Source organism: Colias croceus, chromosome 2, assembly GCF_905220415.1.
Source record: "Colias croceus chromosome 2, ilColCroc2.1".
Taxonomy (NCBI): Eukaryota; Metazoa; Arthropoda; class Insecta; order Lepidoptera; family Pieridae; genus Colias; species Colias croceus.
In genome coordinates, this window is record NC_059538.1 from 9,714,001 (window position 1) to 9,727,261 (window position 13,261).

At 32.1% G+C, this 13,261-nt stretch overlaps 1 protein-coding gene across 2 annotated transcripts in view; it reads left to right on the top strand.

The window, feature by feature from the left end:
* Positions 1 to 859: 859 nt before the first annotated feature.
* LOC123703815 (protein cordon-bleu-like) overlaps positions 860 to 13,261 on the top strand; it is a 66,895-nt gene continuing 54,493 nt past the window's right edge. For both annotated transcript variants that reach the window (XM_045651979.1, XM_045651985.1), the window contains exon 1: positions 860 to 1,032. The gene's annotated coding sequence lies outside the window, so the exon portion shown is untranslated. The remainder of the gene's footprint in view (positions 1,033 to 13,261) is intronic.

Genomic DNA, 13,261 nt, shown 5'->3' on the forward strand with positions numbered 1-13,261 from the left:
ATGGCCTTCCAAAAATATATATGTATGTGTATAATGGAATGGAAGGAGACATTATTCAGAAAATCATTAGAACACAGTATCGCATATTTTACCTACTGAACTCTACTATTAACTTATTGTAGAGTTCTAGATCATGTCTAAAAATTTATTTTTATGACATATCACATCCCTAAATATTGCTTTCCTTACAAACCGTGTACACCAGATGAAATACAGATTAAATATAGTTAACATTCAATTGAACTTTTACTTTTTTACACATCCGAAAGAAATTCATGCTCTTGATTTTATTTCTATTGCTTCCGTATTTATTTTTGTGTCTATAGAGTCACCGACACTATCTAACTTTTAATGATTAGTGACAAGTGAATGTTACTTCCTTATATAAATCAATATCACTTCATTGTCCTTGTTTTTTATGAAATAGAGTCATTAATTTTAATAACACCAGATCACTGTACTATTGTTTTTTTCCAGTAACTAGGTAATTATAAAGAATCGTCGTTTATATTATTCATTTTTGCATTGTTTTATCAGTCTTTCCCCGATTTTCACCTCAGAGTGACTGTAGAAATTGCATAGAAAAGTCTAATCTTCGAAAAGTCTAGTCTTCAACCATTTAAAAAATAGTTTGAAAATTAGCTTATTCATATTTTAGACTGTCCATAGCTGTCATTGTCCGCATTTGTCTTGATTTGTAAGCGTGAACGTGAAGTCCTGTTGGAACGCAGCCGTCAAAACAAGGATCTACAGAGCCCACAACAAAGGACGGGAAGAGGTAAGAGCTATTTGGCTATAGTGACGTGCGTACCTTTCCAACTCGGCAGGGTTACAGGTGGTCGCTCGCCGGTGCACGTGACCGGGCGCCACTCGCGCGCGCACCGCCAACTCGGCCGCTTCGAATACAAACGTTCGAACGTTAAACGTTCCATTTTTGAATTTTTTTTTCGTTCCATCACATTTTTTTAAAAGTGCCAGTGGAACAAACTGTTGGATTTTGTGCCAGTGTTGTGTTCCTTGTTTCAAATACAGGTTTGTTATTTTTTTTTTTTTATGTGCAAATGTTCGCTCCTTGTTCCTTTTTTGTTCCGGTTCCTGAAGCTTGATATTGTAGACGGGACGTTCAACTGTTTTTGTGTAACTTAGAAATATCACGTTCTTGTTTAAAATTGGATAAACTAAATAATAATAATAAGATGACGCTTTTAACAATTTTTGATTAATATTCATGTCTTTGTATTGGTTTCTTACCTATTTTTTTTTTCTTTAAAATAATGTGTGCCACCTGCTACACCTGCTGACATTGCAATGTGTTTCTTTGATCTTTTTCCATTTTTGTTAATTATAAACTCTACCTACACGTTATTTCAAATAGCACATGACAATATTATATTGTTCGTTATTCGCGTTTTTGGAAAAGAGCTCTACTATTTAAAAATACATTAAAGATTTAAATATATTCAATAAATATTAATTTACGTGTTACTTATTACAATTCTCAATGTATCACTAAATTTTATAACATAATTTATTTAAATTTTATTATTAGTTTATTAAATATTCATATAATAGGTTATAAATTTAATATTTGTAAAAGCTTTATTTGTTACTGACCGTGGCATATTTTACACGTATGACAAGCTCAAAGTTATCAGTTATTTTAAATTTGAATTTGAAGAAAAAACTTGTCTTGCGAAAAGACTTCAACGGCATTGCGTCACCTTTTAAACGATCTTCCAAAAATAATCTCTAATCGATTAATACAATCGGTATTAAGTAATTTTGGTTAATAACAATGAAAATCTAATATCAGGAAGTGCAATAGTAATTACACGGCCTTGTGAAAAATGTTCACTGCAATTGCATTCAGATAGTTTTCTAAACCTGTTTAAATCGGAAAATATTATTCTATTATGGATTCAAAAATAATCTTTTGGATAAAACGAAAAAGAAAGAGATTATTAATATAATATTAATTTTTTTTATTTAACTAATCAACTGGCCAATAATTTTTCGGCTGTAGTCATATCTAACACCCTAACTACAACAGTATTGTTGTTTATTCTTTTACCAAAAAAATCCGAAAACTAAAATTGAGATTTGAAATATATAATACGCCTACATATTTAAATATTATAATATGCTTAAAATTTTGTCAAATAAAACATCTAGCTAGGTATACAACAAAAGTCAACAACCTAGACTCTACGGCTTTTTTAAATTACTCTCTTAAGTCGTATTTTATAATTTATTCTTGTTACATGTGTAAAAGATACTATGTTATCTCCACAGCTTTCCATGCGGGTACAGAAGCCTTACAAATCACTAATTAAGGCTTTAACATTTGTAGAAATAGATAGATATCAAATGAAAGATTTAATGCTACACTGGTTTTAATCCTCTAATCCTAACTACCTGGACACATTACGCGTGATATCCCACTCTAATCCTACTAATAAAATAAATCAGTTTGTTTAGATTTTTGTAACTTAACTGAAAGTAGGTAATCAGCTTATGATAATAATATTTAGAATGGAACTTTGGTTTAGCGAACTCAAATTAGGCAAGAGAGGTATAATAGTTTTAAGTTGTAAAATAGTAGATATTATAATTTTATAATTTTAATAAAGATAAAAATTACGAATATGATTTTTTTTACTGCTTGCTTTGTATAAAGACTTACACCTACCTATGTAGGTATTATTGCAATACGAGTTTTTAGGTATACTTCACGAAACCTTCTAATACTTTGTTCTACAGATTCTTAAAGGTATATTTGAAACAATATTAAACATTATCAAAGTTAGTAATAACAGCAAGATCTAGCCTCGATTTCTAAAACCCCGTTTAGCCTAAATCAGCTTTTTAAGATGACATTATGTGTGATACGTTTGACATAACCAACGGATTATAATTTAAACGTCGGTTATATTCACGGTGAAATCCGGTACGCATTAGCATATTAAATTTTGAGTAGGTTTGAGTATTCATTAGGAAGATATTACGTAGGTATTACATGTGTTGGACGCCGGCTTAGTAGAGCTGGCTGAACGTTGAAGTTGTAAACCATCTATAAAGGGGAAAGTTTTATTTTATTTCACTTTAAATGCGATATAATATAGATGTTAAGGAAATATTTAAAAAAAATAAAGTTGATTTAATTTGTACAAAATGTCGACTGTCTACTTCATCAACATATCAAAATATTGACATAGAGCCAAATGTACAAAATACCGATATGAATAAAAATCATAATTATATCATTACAGACTAATAAATTCAGTGAATTAAATAGAGTATGTATTGCTTTTTCTGATAATTTATCTCAATTATCTAAAATTTAAGTAGTTTATTATAACATGCCATTGACGAGGGTACGGGCGGTCTATAATTTACAGATTTCGGCCTTCCTTCTAATACATTTCTGAAATACAATAGCCGATACCCGGAATTAGTCGAGGTTAAATCCAATCACGAGAATTTAGACCAAAACTTGAAATACGTTAGCAGATAACTGTAAGGTTTATTATTATAGAGGTATATTGAAACTTATAAACGCTTTTGAATTTAATTCAATGTATAGTGAGAAACGTTATTTATTAATTATTTACAAAGATAACAGCAACAACAGCTGTTTTTAAATTTGAATGCATTTTTTTTTTCTTTTTGAGTAGCGTCCTTTTGAGCTAGATATGACCCAAAAATAAAATTTAAAGTCGAATAATTTTAATTAATATCTACGTTTGCTGATATTTGTTCATTCTACTAAAACCCATCTTAAAAATAATAATAAATGTTACCTGAACACAAGGCTACATAATATACCTATTATCAGTTACATAATTCAAATGTTACCAAAGTTTTCACAGTTCGATAATAAAAAGAATAATCGTCACGTCTTCAACAATCAGATAAACGTGCAGTCAATGTATAAATAATATGATTTATTTAATTTCTTCACACAACTCCTACATTTTACGTTTGTTGCGCAGTTAGTCGCTTACATAATTTAAATTATAAATAATGATAATTTATGTAACGGGTATCCCGCTTAATCTGTAGCTTAGTTGAATTGTTCGTAATTTCTGTCTGTAGAATTTATTAAATAACCTGGCAATATTGTATTGGACGAAAAAAAAATCAAGTTTATTCGAAGTTTTGCGGTCAAATTTAAAAAAGTGGCAATTCAATTTAAGAATCATTAGTCAAATGCAAACATTATACCTTTAAAACATGTACTTCGATAGGCAGGAATAAGAATTTAAGCGTCTTAAAATAAGCCATGTTCAAACATTCTAATACGGGCTTCATTATCTTCAACTGTGTGTGTGAGACCTAAGTCCTTACATTCTGTGACCCAAACCATGTTCCAGATTAGCAACCGGCTTGAACAATCCCAAGCAATAACATTATGGGTCCTTAAATTTGGAATTTTGGCTTCCAATAAACAACCTTCGTGTTGCCCAAAAATGGTATAACAAAAACTATGGAAAACATTTCGGTGTTTTCTTGAGAATTCTCTAAAGAGACTAAAACCAAAAACAGGTTCGTTTTGACCTTGTGGTAATCTCGAATTAGGATACGAAAACAAAGTTATTGAAACCCATTATATCGAGACATTTTCGATTAATATTTACTTGTTGGACATTTGTATTTTTTGTGAATTTAAATAATATCTCCATGTCGTTGAATAAACACGATGAATTTAGATATATTTAGAAATATATCTGATCAATTTATTCACCTAGACATATTTTAATTATTTGCTATAATAAATTTATATAATATATAAATCTCGTGTCACAATGTTTGTCCTCAATGGACTCCTAAACCACTCAACCGATTATAATAAAATTCGCACACCATGTGCAGTTCGATCCAACTTGAGAGATAGGATAGTTTAAACATGTAGGTACCACGGGCGAAGCCGGGGCGGACCACTAGTAAATTTATATTCATTGACTCTAGTGTCGTCATACTTATGCTTATAATTTATTAATGTTATAGAATACTAGCGGTCCGCCCCGGCTTCGCCCGTAGTACATGTTGACGTTTTCTCTACATAAGATCCATCCTCGTACTTCAAGAAATATAATAAAAAAAGAATTATCAAAATCGGTTCAGTCGTTTTCGAGTTATGCGCTTACCAACACATTTTGCGATTCATTTTTATATATAAGATTTCTGATATTTAATATAAGGTACAATTGAATATTATAGCATAGGTATCAGTACTGCAAAAAAATATTGCAGATTCCATATACAAATGTTCACTAAAAAGTGAGTCAGTGTTATTCATGAAAACGCCATAAATTCAATAAAATACGTGAATTTATTTCTTATTACAAACCACATTACAAACAATAACAATGTCTGTATGTCCGTTAAAGCTTGTGACTCACCCTCTAAAGTGAATTTCCTGTATCGATAAAGCAAATCCTTAGTTACGTATTCTATCCAAAATTGAACTATCATTCTCTTTTGAAAGAGAAGTAGCTATATCTTTTACCTATCTTAAAAAATATGGAAAAAAATTATCAAGCATGCATACTTACTGTTATTAGAAACAAAAATGTATTAAACATTTTCAATGCTAATGTTACAGATAAACTATAGGTAATAATGTTTTCTCTCGACCATTATAATAACAATTCAACGAATAAATCAGTTACTAAATATTATCATTGTTTTGAAAGGATTTCGATACAAATTTATTTACTAACAACAGCTTTGGAAACTTTTCTTGTTAGAGCGAGATAGTGGCGTAATTGGATAAGAGTGAGCGAGACGCACACATATCGGTGGGGAGTGGTGCAGTATGCGTTTTTACTGCAGTATTTCTGCACCTTTCGATATGGTGTTGTTGACAAGATCTTGCGATTGCCGACATTAATATCGCTACTCGGGTTTAAACCTGCCTATGAACACTTTAAAAGATTATGACGAAATCTAACTAGGGACATAGTATCAATAACGTTGATGTTGAAAGCACGTTCTCAGTTACAAATAACCAGAACATATTATTAATTAATAAAAACAGATTTCAAAAACGGTTAAATCTCGCTTGAAAATTATGCCAATCTTAAATAAAAAGGAAAATCCGTAATTCGCATCAATCCGATCCGCACGATCGATATCTTACAACCAAATTAGTTACGAGTTACCATCGTCTATTCATAAAACAGCCAGATTCATTAAGAATTTATCAACCTTGACTTTGCTAACTTCCTTGATGACGTTCTTCCGTTATTCTTCTCTGCCTCTCTCCATGTCTAACACCAGTCACTCACATTCGCACGAATACACAAAACCAACAAGTTTAACATTTGCAAATGTTTATTGCATTTTCGCTGCATGTGCGCATATTTGTATGTCGCGTTGTAACTTTTGCACGCAAATCTATGAGACATTGGGGTTACCGAAAGTCGTGACGTCATAAAGCAGCTGCTTCCAGTATGGTTAAAGAGTTATATATGGAATCACATCACTGATGACATCACTCTCCAACACTGGAATTCTTACTGCTACTAGACTTCACGATCCTTCAGTGAGTGACACAGGTACGGTACCAAAAACCGCTGTCGCTTATGACAAACACCGTCATTAGACAAAGCGCACGCCCGTTGGCCTTCGGGAGACCGGTCGACAACCACCGCTTACTTTCAAGAGTTATTTCGGACACAAACACTAGTCAGGCACCATTTACTGCTCTAATGAATTGGCTCCCAATTGCCAAATAGATTTTTTACTCTGCTTTAATTGGTAATAGTCGCTTATAAATATTTATGGGCTCGCGTGACAGGCAAAGGCGATTTTTACATAAATGTAATACCCCTTTTTTTAGGCCCGATTATTATACTTTATATGTTTATTATACTACTTTAGATTGATTCCTTGTGCATTTCATTAATTCCTTTATTGCCTATAATAAAAGAAATATCCTTTTTTTAAATAAAGTTATTAATTACTCTTCCATAGAAAATACATATAAAAAAATATATATTTTTCTCTACCAAGCCATATTATTAAAATAAATAATATTATAAATTTTGAGCAGCGAACAATAAACAGCTTCTTAGTTACACGATTATCAACCAGTTCTTAACAAGGAGCCGGGAAACCTAATATTTGTTTAAACACGATTATGCTAAAACATCCTACGTGTGTGTTACGTATCCATTGCAAAGGATGTTTGAAAATATTTTAGCATCATTTATTGGATGTCTTTATGATATAGAAAGCCCACATGTTATTATCTTTTCTATATTATATAAAAAAAGTATAGTTACTAGTTAGTAACACATTTTGTAACTGAATATCATGGACTTTAGATATTTTTCCTTTTTAAGGTTTGTATCCACTTACAGATAGACATAATAATTGTTTAATAATGGGACACCTTAGCCGTAGTACAAAAAAGCGTGGTCTAAATTTAAGAACCTATTGAGTCGATGAAATCTATAAAGTTTAGAACACTGTCACCGTCACCATACAGTCGTCAACCTATGTGTGACATCTATGAATGAAACTCCCCCGATGTTGTAGTGTGAGTCCTTTATGAAACTACTCGTTTGGTAAAAAGACTAAAAACCCTCTAAACTACGTCAGACACTAATGATTTTACATTCTAGACATATTAAAATAATATAGTTAGGTATTTTACAACTTTGTCCATCACAAAAAAGAAACACAAAACATGTTTTTGCGACTGTTGAAAAAAATGAACAGCATAAAAAATTTATAATAACACCACAAATTATAAATTACACAGTCAGTCGCTTACGTCAGTGTGAAGCGTACGTGTTTGAACAAGCGGGTTACAAATTAAATTCAAATCTAATTGAAATAGTGTATTTTGCTAGAAATATTTCTCAGTGTTGCTTCAGTTATCAAAAACAATCTGATTTGTAGTTGAATACGCGTTATACATCACGATATATTATTAAAATTAACATTAGAAACTTTTTGTGTAAACAGTGAGTGATAAAAGTGGTTGACGGTATATTAAAAACATTAAAAAGTTTTAAAGTGACATTGTCATCTATCGTGAAGATTAACCTAATACAATAAGAAACATTATTTCGCAACTAACCACAAGACACTCGTAGCTCTGTGCGAAGTGAACTGGACATAGAACAATTAGTCGGAAGATCGATCCTGACAGGGGACATAATATTTGAAATTTGATTTTTTTTTTTTTTTCTCTTTTAATTACTATAATTTCTAACCATTATGAAGTTTGCCTGTTGCAAAGCTACAACGGAAGGCAGTGCTGGGATTTTATCTTGCCCTCATTGTAAACGAAATTATCATATAGCTTGTCTGTTTCCAACTGACAAAAAGAAACAATTGTCAAGTGAATATAAAAAAAAACTGGTTTTGCCCCGAATGTTCCACACATCAGTCAAGATCCCTGAATACTGAAAATACCCCAGTACGCTCATGCGCTCAATTGTTGCAACGAAGTCCTGAGAACATTACAACACGTAGAGGTGGCACGTCTTCATTGAAATCCCCTATTGCTATGAATAATAATCCATTATCAGCTGATTGTATTCGAGAGATTATATCCGAAGAGATGGAAAAGTTGCGCCGCTCTTTGGAGTCGTCAATTATGAATAGAATTTCGTCAGATTTAAATTGTATTAAGCAAGAAATTATTAGTTTAAAAGACAGTATCACATTTATAAACAGTAGATATGATGACTTCAGCAAAACTATTTCAACGCTTGAAAAAAATGTTAAATCTTTTGCTACAACGGCTACTGAGGTCTCAAATCTAAAAGATATTATTAAAAGCTTAGAAAATGATAATAATACAAAGGAGCAGTGGTCCAGACGTTCAAATATTGAAATTTATGGTATACCTGAAAAAAAGGGCGAAAATCTCTTTGAAATCCTAAAAGTCATAGGTGAAAAATTTCAATTCCCATTAAACCTAAGCAGTGATTTGGATTTTATCACACGTGTCGCTCCGAAAGATAGAGATAATAAACAAATTAAACCCATCGTTGTGAGATTTCAGGCTCGTTACAAAAAAGACGATTTCCTAACCCAAGCGAGAAAATTAAAACTAAAAGCCTGTGATATTGGCTATTCTGGCAACAACTCTTTTATTCACTTCAACGACCATTTGACTAGAGCCAATAAAGTCTTGCTAAAACGTACCAAGGAATTGGCGAAGGAAAGAAACTACAAGTTCGTATGGGTTAAGAACTGTTCGATCATGGTTCGTCAGGCGGATAACACACCGTTGATTCACATCTCAGATTATAAAGATTTAAACATATATTATATTTCTAGCTCAATTTACTTTTTTAATCTTTAATTTAATTAATACGTTTTTAATTAATGGCATAGTCATGGGAGCTGATCGAGGGGTGTCGAGAAGTTACTTGTTCAAATGTAATTTAGCAAATCTGAACACACTTTTATTAATTGGGGGTCTACTCATATTTACTCAAGGTCTCTTGTTTCTATTTTTTGTGTTAACAATGTTTGTTTATTTTATGTGCTTCTTTCAGTATATCTTTCTATGCGGTGATTTAATACACTTATTTAACAATGGCATCCCCTGAACTTTCATTTTACTATCAAAATGTGCGTGGGCTAAGGACCAAAACAAATATCTTTCTCCAAAATCTTTTATGCTCTGATTACGATGTAATTTGCTTATGCGAAACTTGGCTCTTACCAGGCATATTTGATGCTGAATTGTTTGATCACCGTTATAATGTTTACCGATGTGATAGAAACTATAACCTGAGAGGAGATACGTTAGGTGGCGGTGTTTTAATTGCTTTAAAACGTGAATTATTAATTCGATCCTCAAATTGTATCGATGTTACAGGTGCAGCTGCTGATATAATAGAGGTATCGTTTACGCTAGGAATTTCTTCCCACCCTAAAGTATACCGAATTTATTGCTGTTATTTTCCACATTGCCGTTTGCAGTTTGATGTTATGACTGAGTTTTTAGAAACTATTTCTACTTCTTACACAAATAACCCAACCGATGAATATTTAATCCTCGGGGATTTTAACATTTCATCCGCTCTGTGGGGTGATCCTCACGAATACCCAAATATAATCAATGCTAATGATCAAGATGTTTTGATCAGAGCTATGCATTGTTTTTTAAACTTTACAAATTTTAGTCAATACAACAGAATTCCTAACAAAAACAATAAGCAACTGGACCTCGTCATTGCAGGATTCGAATGCACTGTTCAGCACTGTAAAGAACCTCTTATCGTGGAAGATTTTCATCATCCTGCTTTAACTGTTAAAGTGGTTGTATTGAACATGAATTATCTTCGGCCGATCCCGCGTTTTGTTCGCATCTTTCGCGCTGCTAATTATGATGATATTAACCTAGAGCTTTCTCGCTGTGATTGGTCTAGTATGCTTAATTCGGAGAACATTGATATTGCTTTGAATAATTTCTACGATTACTTATATGATATTATTGAAAAATATGTTCCAAAGCGACGAGTGACAGAGACAAAATATCCAACCTGGTTCTCTAAATCATTAATAAAAATAAACAAAGAAAAGTTAAAATTTCATAAAAAGTGGAAAATATACGGAAGGTTAAGTGACTACAATACTTTTAAAATTTTACGTGGGCGCGAAAAACAGACTTTTCAGATTTGTTATAATCGGTATATCAGTAATGCTGAAACTAAATTGAGATTGAATAGTCAGTATTTTTGGTCGTTTGTTAAATCTAAAAAAGCTTGTCCCGAATTACCTGCCACAATGTTTCTGGATAGTAAATCCATAAGTAATGGTCGTGATATATGCAATTCCTTTAACCATTATTTTCAATCTGTTTACGAACCAAACGATGGTAATTTCTCGTTCGTTTCTGGTCCTGTGGATGGTTTCACTGATGGTCACTGTTTAGGTTTAGGATCAGTTCAAGTTCGTGAGAAAAAAGTAGCTAGTTACCTAAAGAAGTTGGATATTAACAAAGGGTGTGGACCTGATGGAATTCCTCCCGTGTTTTATAAGTCCTGCTATCACAATCTGGCGTCGCCCATTTGTTATTTGTTTCAGCTATCTCTAAATACAGGTACAATGCCAAAAATCTGGAAGCAGTCCCATGTCATCCCAATCCATAAATCCGGAAACAAACATAATATCAAAAATTATCGACCTATTTCAAAATTAAATACCATTGCAAAGTTATTCGAGAAAATCGTCTATGATGCTATTTTTCCTCATATCCGACCTTTAATTATAGAACAACAGCATGGCTTTATTGATCGGCGATCGACAGAGTCTAATCTGTGTGAGTTTCTTCATAATGTGGCTTGTGCTATGGACCGTGGTGGACAGTTGGATGTGGTTTACACCGACTACTCTAAGGCGTTTGATAAGATCTCCCATCAGTTGTTAATTCACAAATTACGGGTAGCCGGTATACATGGTGATCTCTTACGGTGGCTGGAATCATACCTCAGAGAACGAAGCCAAGCTGTTAATATAAAAGGTCATTGCTCTTCTTTTATTCCAGTTACCTCTGGAGTACCGCAGGGTTCTCACCTTGGTCCACTGCTGTTCAATATATTTATAAATGACGTTATTGGTCATTTTAGTAACTGTAATTTCCTACTTTATGCAGATGACATGAAAATATTTAGAGTAATCAAAGATCAACGTGATTGTTCCTTCCTACAGGAGGATCTTCAAAACTTGTGTCGTTACTGTGCTATGAACTCCTTGCACTTAAACGTGAATAAATGTAACGTCATATCATTTACTAGGAAAACTAAGCCTATATTATTTAATTACTCTCTGAACGGAACTTCGTTGACTAGGTTGACTGAAGTCAGAGATTTGGGTGTCTTTTTGGATTACAAATTAACTTTTGCTGCCCATATAAATTATATCACAGCCAAAGCATATCAAATGCTTGGTTTTGTTTTAAGAGTTGGTAGGGAATTTAAACAATGTTCAACCTTGATTCTTCTGTATAATTCGTTCGTTCGATCTATTTTGGAGTATGCATCTACAGCCTGGAATCCGCAATACAATATCTATATAAATAATATTGAACATGTCCAAAATAAATTTATCAAACATTTGAATTATAAAAGTGCTAATCAGAGAGGTCCCACTCCCGCGATAATCCCTTTAATAAACCGTCGACATGAACGAGATCAGGTATACTTATACAAGATAATTAATAATGACGTAGATTCTTCCTTTCTTTTGAGCAATTTACTTTTACGATGTCCCCGTTTATGCTCTCGTGACAAAGCCCTATTTGCATTACCTAAATTTAAATCTAAATTTGCTAGAAATACATATTTATACCGTGTTTGTCATAATTATAATAATAATTTTAGTGACCTTGATTTATTTTACGAAAAATTCAAATCGTACAAAACCAAAGTTCGAAATAAATGCAATAGTAACTGTGATATTTAAATTGTATTCATGCTTGTTATTTCTATATTTATTTGTATCTTCAAGTAGACTGTTTGTGACTGAATGTGTATTTTTTTAAAGAACTTAAATTTTTTGTGGAAACTTTGCTGATATGTGTATAGTTTGTTATCTCTTATGTATAAGATATATTGTATTGTTTGTTTCCCAAATATAAATAAATAAATAAATAAATAAATCGAAAGAAAAATTACGGCCAATTGACCGCCTTAGGCTACAAGCCTGCACTGGTATATATGTTCTTCATAATACGATGTCTGCTCTTCTTCAAAAATATTTAACGTCGTAGGCCATTTTTTGTTATTTTTATTGAATTTAATGCAATTTAAAAATAGCTGTTTAAAATAATCGATCAGTGAGATGAGCCGTGTGTAGTCTTGGTTTGAAATTCTGCTTCACATATCTATTTTAATTTTTTATACTTTTTCCAATATTTAGTATTTATATAATACACAGAATATGACATAGGCGTGTTATAACAATTCAAAAGTGTGTGTGAAAGTATAATTGAATAAATCAATATTTGAGTTTATAAATTAGTTATTATAAGTAAGTACATATTATGCATAAAAAAAATTTTACAAACGATACTCCAGAAAATTACAAATAAGTAAAACATTATCTATTATGCTTTACTAATATTATAAACCTGAAGAGTTTGTTTGTTTGTTTGAACGCGCTAATCTCGGGAAGTGCTGCTCCGATTTGAAAATTATTTCGGTGTTAGATAGCGTAATTAACGAGAAAGATAGGCTATATAATCCCGCTAGGGCTAACAGGAGCGGAGCAATGCGTGTAAAACCGT